Source organism: Coptis chinensis, chromosome 2 (assembly GCF_015680905.1).
Source record: "Coptis chinensis isolate HL-2020 chromosome 2, ASM1568090v1, whole genome shotgun sequence".
In the NCBI taxonomy this organism is placed as follows: Eukaryota; Viridiplantae; Streptophyta; class Magnoliopsida; order Ranunculales; family Ranunculaceae; genus Coptis; species Coptis chinensis.
In genome coordinates this window covers 10,521,541-10,528,707 of record NC_141457.1, presented here as the reverse complement: position 1 = coordinate 10,528,707, position 7,167 = coordinate 10,521,541, and the positions used below count along the sequence as shown (strand labels likewise).

Below are 7,167 nucleotides of genomic sequence, written 5' to 3'. Positions count from 1 at the left end.
TAGCTAAGTAATGTGATAGGTTCGAATGTTGGATCAAAGACTTTATTTATTTTTTTGAAATATTTAGAGGGTTAAGGCAGACCCACACCGGTTGCATTAAAGCATAGTACAAAATATCGTGATATATCGCAATATTTATCCAGATTTGCTACATAAATATCTCGACATGTTTAGAGATATATAAGACTACAAATATCGGTGATATTTCAATGATATTAGCGATATTTGGAGATATTTGGTGATAGTTTGTGTATGTAACTATTTTATTTAATATTTACTATTATATTTCTAATAAATATAAATGATATATCGTGATATATCAAGAAATATCCACGATATTGTCAATATTTTAAATATATCTACGATATTTGCATATGAAACAATGTAAAATATCTCCAAAGAAGAGGATATATCCACGGTACATATCAAAAAATTGAATATCGATAAATACCCATATCCCAATAATTATACTATGCATTGAAGCATGGACCAAAATATCGCCGATATATCCGATATATATCGGTATTTTGGTACACCGACATTGATATTTCCGACATATATCCACCGAATATAGAACCCTTTTTTCCCGATATATATCGGAATTTCAGATATAAAACTTTATATCGCCGATATAATCGATATATCCGGTATTTACGATATATGTCGGTTGACTTTTTGACCATTTTTTAATATAAATCCGATATTTCTAATATATTTCCGATATTATATTTCCAATATATCTGATATTTCCGATATTTTAAATAGTTTGAACTGATCACCAAAAAAATGGATATATCCGATATTCTGATATATCCAATATATATCGGTTTTTTAGTACACCGATATATTCATCGATATCGATATTTTAGGCCTTGCATTGAAGGACCCTAGCTAGCCCGAAGGTTTACATTGCCCGAAGGCTCCTCAACCCGAAGGCTCACCAACCATAATGGAAAATTAGCCTGAAGGCTCTCGCCGATGCACTATTTGTTAGTAGACCCAACCGTCTCTACCTTGTCCATGAAGACTCTACCAAAAATACAACAAAAATACGACATACTACACACGGGGATTAAAGAAATATTCCTTGACGACTAGACGGATGTAATTTATAAACTAGTTCAGCTCATTCCTTCTTCTTTTCTTTTTTTTTATGTAGGCCGTTGGCTTGGGCTTCTACCCCATTTCTAGGTCCTTAAATCAAAACATATATTCCTGTTTCATGACTTCAATACTTGGTTTAAAAAATTTTGTTTAGGCTACAGTCAAAATCTCATGCTATAAAATCCAAATGGGTTTCGTCCCATTGGTGGTTAAGCTATGACAAACTCTCCTCAATCACTTCTAATCTTCTATGCTCGCTGTCAATGGGCTCCGATAACCGACCCAAACCAAACTGCTAAAAAGTGGTTTCAATTTTGGTATTGGTATTGGGTTTAACATTGAGTTCCGATAAGGTATTGGTTTGGTTTCGGATTTGCCATCTACAAAACCAATATAAACCTAAACCAATAAGATGACATTTTAGTAATATATCTACTATTATGCTCGTTATATGAACTCCACTTTTACGAACTCCAAAGAAACTCTACCATGAAAAATAATGAATTAGAAGCTGATTTTTGGTGGAGATGTTCTCCTCATAATATAAATCATCCTTAGGAAAAAAAAATATCAGCACATTTGAAGATGCCTAGACATATCAAAATTTGCTTACAATGTTATAAAATTATCCAACGGTCCAAAATTTTCAAATTTCAAAACAACTTTTGACAAGCTTGTAAACATTTTTCGTTTGGGCTGATTTTTTATAGGAAGATTCTCCATTATGAGAAAACTATCTTCACCAAAAATAAGCTCTCAATTCATCTTATAAATCCACTTTTGGTGGTGGAGTTCATATATTGGGCTCGATCTACTATTATAATATAGTTTTGGAGAATGCTCAGAGGAAGCCACGTTAGCATTTTAATCATTTTCCTCCCTACTCTCCAAATATTTACTTTCTCACTTAGGGCATCTCCAATGGAGAGTTAAAAATCCACCTCCACATAGGCTCCACATAGGCGCCATTAGGATTATACACTCTATCTAATTTTCAAATATATAAAGTATATATTTACTACTTGTAGCTCTTCCAATAGTAGGTGGAGGTAAATGTGTAAAAAAAGATAACAACGGACTTAAACTGGCACAGCCTATTCAAAATAATGAAAAATGACGGGTTTGGCCGTCGCAAAGGCTTAAAACAAATAGTGGTCCACTTTCGTCATTCAAAATAACGTCCGTGCTTTGCAATACTTATAAATCATTGAGCAACGGACTTATATTAGACTATCGCAAACAAAAAAATAAAGCTTCAAACATGAGTTGAAGTGACGTACGCGTCCGAGTTTTAAAGTTAAACAAACGTGACTATAAGTGGCGTCCGAGCTTTTTTATTAACTAATAGCAGGATGGGGAATTCCCCACCCCATCTATTGACTAATAACCTATTACCTACGATATACAACCCCTATTGGAAGGAATTTTTTGGCATTTGGAGTATAAACTTTACACTTTACACGGTTTACACCCCCCATTAGAGATGCCCTTACAAGTTTACCTTTTGAATTGGACTATTTTCCATATTCTTGTAATCATCTACTCCCATAGGTTATTCATGGGAGTAGTTCTTGACATGCTTTAAATATTGTAGGATGCATAATGATGGTCTTGTAAGGTTTTGTATAACCCCAATTGAGGCTTTTGCTTAAAAACAAATGGACTATTTTGCAATTTAGACAAAGTTTATTTTGTCTTTTCACGACTTTTATTTGGTAATAAAATAAAGCCAAACATACGCCCTTATTTCATCTGTTCGGTGTGGGTACTTAGGTAATTGACAACTCAAAAAAGAAATTGAACCCTTCGTTAACAAAGAATAAGCAAGAGAAGAAGGGATTTGGGATTTGGCAAATCCCACCCCCAAAACTCTTTATTTTAAATCATCGAGCCTTCAAATACACCTCTTAACCTATTGCACTCAAAAATATAGTTTATTGAATAAAAGGGATAAGAATAGATAAAGAAGAGTTCTTCTCAGTAAGCATTGAAGTTCAAATTGGAGTTACTAATTTATTGTTCTGACTTGAGTGTAATTTAATTCCACTTTGGTTTTGATTTGTTGGGATATTGTAGGAGGTGTGGATTAATGAAGTGTTGGTATATGTTTGAAGGAGCAGGTAAGGTAAGGTCTAAACTTTCAGTAGCTAGATTCTTGGTTTTATGGCTAGCAACATATGGTGTTTAATTTTTAGTACCATGGTTTTACAAATTGGGGTTTTTTCTCCCTATCTAGCAATGTGCATAATCAATTAATCTAGCTTATTTTGTTCCTTATAGTTTGCACACAGTATGAGGAGCTATGATGTACACAATGTTCCAACATTTACAAGCCAAAGGTAATCCATAAGTTGCATTGAAAGTACTAATAATTCATTTGGTTTAAGTCAGGCGTGCACCTAAAAAAAGTCGGACAAGTAGGTATTACATAAAGCTTAAGAGCCACAGTTTTTTGTATCTGAGATAGCTGAATAATGAAGTAGTCAACCCGGCATTTTTGTTAATAGTGACGTAGTTAACTACGCACCATTAGATGTTATTATTAAATTTCTTTCTTTGGGCTGTTTAGAGCTAGAAAGGTTTATACAGTGTAAATGCCAGCAGGAACCAGATAGAAAGGTTTTTATAGTGTAACTATGCATCATGTGCAAATCCATGCATTGGTAGGATCGACTTAAGACTTGCTTTGGTTGCTAAGATATCATTACTTCTATGCTATCATTCTTGACTAATTAATCAAAATCTGCAGATAATTTGTTAGACATTGCAATTTGTTTTTTTAAATGTATAGGAATGTTATGGAATAACTTTAATTGCAATGTTATGGAAGAACTGACAGTTGAAATATATCCTAATTGTATTCTCATTTCCACAGCAATATCTCTTAACCATCCTCCCATTCGTGGGAAATTGGAGCTTCCATATAGAATGCAATGAAGAGTGATGTACCCAAGAAATAAATTTTTCGGACACAGAGATGGAGCATAGTCTAAGTGCAGAAACTTTCCCCTGACAAACTGCTTCTTGTGAATAGTTGATTGTGAACACCTTTAAACAATAAGCATTGTCTTGGCTTTTTTGATTTTTTGGTATTTATGATTCTTACAGCTCTCAATCAAGTTCTTAGGAAACGGCAATAAGGATACATCGATTACATTGTTATAGTAGCACGATAGTCTCAAATATTTTTATACAAAATCATCTACGACTTGTGTGGACCCTCATAAATGGTCTGCATGGAATTATCTAATCCTCCTATTCTGGGGCTTCATTGGACCAATTGTGGGCAGTGAGACTTCCAACTCGATGGCATGCGCAGAGTCTCTATGGACCAACTGGGCATGTCCTCTAGACATGGCACCCAGACTGGACCTTTCATATCTGCAGGCTTTAGCCCAGGTTCGTAGCCAGGGCACATAATGCTCAGCAGCACAACGTCTCTATGGACCAGCTGGGCATGTTCTCTGAACATGGCACCCAGACTGGACCCTTCAAATCTACAGGCTTAGCCTAGGTTTGTAGCCAGGGCACATCATGGCATGTGGGCCAAGCCTCACTATAAGCCCGAAATTAGCTGAAAAACAAGGCCCAACCGGATCTCACAGAATCTAGAGGTTTTGACTCTATTCAATGTACCTGAAAACTAGGGATAAGGATCTATATCTAGATATTCTCTAGGTTTTCGGGTGGTTACACATTGAAGAGTTTTTCAGGAACATAACTACATTGAAAGCTCTATACTCCGTAGACTTTCAGAGACTTGATCCCTCTGGGGTATGTAGGCAGCCACCGAACTAAAAAGTGGTTCAGTCTCAAACATCCAATCAAACCATCCCATTTACTATCATTATCATTTAATTGTGTGTGTCATTCTATGGGTTGTGATATTCATAAGGTAGATTTCTAAGAGTGTCTGGGTAGCTCTGTTTTACTTCAATTTTTGCCCCGACATCTTTTGGCACCATCTGTGGGGAAAATACCTTCACCACGTTCTTCTGTTTTTATTGAATATCACGATCAATAGCTGTTGGTAGAACCAAAAGGAATAAAAAATTGGCTAACACCAGTAAGGCTCCAGAAATTGCACAAAACCTTCCTCCTAATGCTGAAATAGCACAACACACAATTGCCCATGAGGTTCATGCTCAGCATTAGCATGCGCGTCAAATTCCCCCATAGAATCTGGACGCTCAGCATGAAGAAGAAGCTTTGGTGGAAAACCTGCGAATTACTATTCCAGCAGGGGAACAAGATGCAACTATGGATACTTGAGTCATCACACACGGAGACGGATTTGTATCTACTAGGGTAAGACCTTCGATGTTGCATCAGCGTCTGCAGCAACACCTTGGGCTTAGGTCGGGTGTTATTTCCACCAGATCTGGACCATCCATACTGCCTAGACGTTTGCAAGGCGACTTGGGCCTGAATCGAGCCCTCAGGATCTGAGCTAAAGTGCTCACCCATTTGATGAAGAAACTCTGATGTCTATGCTGCTCAGGCTGACCAGAGAAAATGATCTGCTTAGGAGAAATGAAGGCAAAAGGCCTAGGGAAGAAAACTCTCAGCAGGAATCTTCCGAACCAAGGGAAAGCAGGTCTCCTAGAAGGAGGCATCATCCAAGGAGCCACGCTTCCAGCCGCACCCAAAACCACAGAACTCCAATTGTGGAACGTTTAGGTGGAGATGACGTTGTATTAGGATGGGTTCGTAGCCCACAGCGTCACCGAAGCAGATCAGTATCAAGACGTTCCTAGTACTCCAAGGAACGATTAGTGTCAGTTTCTGAATATTCCTCTTTTGATCAAATCGATCTAGAGCGTGACATGCAACGCTCTCGCAGTCTGGTACCACAGAGAGGACAATACAAACCAGCTCGAGGTAACAGAAGATTTGATCGTAGTCCTGGAGGTTCAGATTCTTCAGAATCTGGATACAATGGTTCGAGGAACACTCACCGGAGGACTAATAGAGGTTATTAGAGAGCTGGAGATAAAATAGGTAGACAACAGTGGGCCAGAGAGCTAAACCCAAGCAGGGCTGAAGCAAATTTCAAGCGATATAGGCACGGCTCTATTGAGCCAGACTGGAGCCCTAAAAGGAGAAACCATACCCACAGAGTCGGCACGAACAATGTCAGTCTATAGGAAAATAGTGACAACTTGAATGAGCAGCGAGTCCAAGAACTCGTTAAAAATGCCATGGATTCCAAAGCTACTCGGGAAGATAAGCGACATAAACTGGCAATCAAAGGACCTGAAGAATCTCCTTTTATAGATGAAATCAAAGATTACATTTCACCTAGTTCTTTCAAACAACCTTCAGTTCCAACCTACGATAATGTAGATGGTTGTCCAGGTGAGCACTTGATGAAGTACAGCTCGTCTATGGCTCTTTTTAACAACAATGATACGTTGATGTGCATAGTGTTCCAAGCTACCCTTAGCAGAGAAGCTTTGACATGGTTTAACGAGCTCCATCCTCGTTCAATCCATACATTTCCGCAGCTCGCTGATAAATTTTCAAAACATTATCGCTACAACAGGAAGACCATCAAAGGTTCTGGAACTCTTTTCAACCTCCACACGGAGAAAGGAGAAAGCATTCGAGACCTTGTCAGAAAACTCAGGGTGCTGCTCAAGGAGGTCAACAATGTCCCAGATGACGTTGTTGCACAAGCTTTCAAAAATGCTCTTCCTTTTGTTAAGTATGGTCTGTACAACTTACTAACTCTGAAGCCTCCAGAAATGGTTCAGGATTTGCTGGTGCGAGCAGATAGGTATGCTACTGTTGAAGAAGATTTAAAATTTCTAAAACTTTAACATCACTGGGGGAGACCTCAACAAAACTCTAAGGCTAGTTAACTGTATATGTCAAAGGTGTCATTCTAGCCAATACAAGACAATTACTTTACCTTATTCCTAGGAGTCATCTGGTGACATTGAATTATCTTTAGAGGTTCAAAACAAAGTCCTTTCAAAGATGCTCGTTTCGAGGGTTAAAGTCTAATAAGCTACTTTTGTCATTGATTTCAATTGTGATCCAATAAATAAATCCATCAAA

The 7,167-nt window shown here is 37.7% G+C and overlaps 1 long non-coding RNA gene across 1 annotated transcript; it reads left to right on the top strand.

The window, feature by feature from the left end:
• Positions 1 to 2,801: 2,801 nt before the first annotated feature.
• On the top strand, positions 2,802 to 7,042 carry LOC147514835 (uncharacterized). Its single transcript, XR_015213298.1, has 4 exons — positions 2,802 to 3,084; positions 3,181 to 3,229; positions 3,385 to 3,443; positions 3,980 to 7,042. It is a non-coding gene; the product is annotated as an uncharacterized LOC147514835 (long non-coding RNA).
• The last annotated feature ends 125 nt before the right edge of the window (positions 7,043 to 7,167 follow it).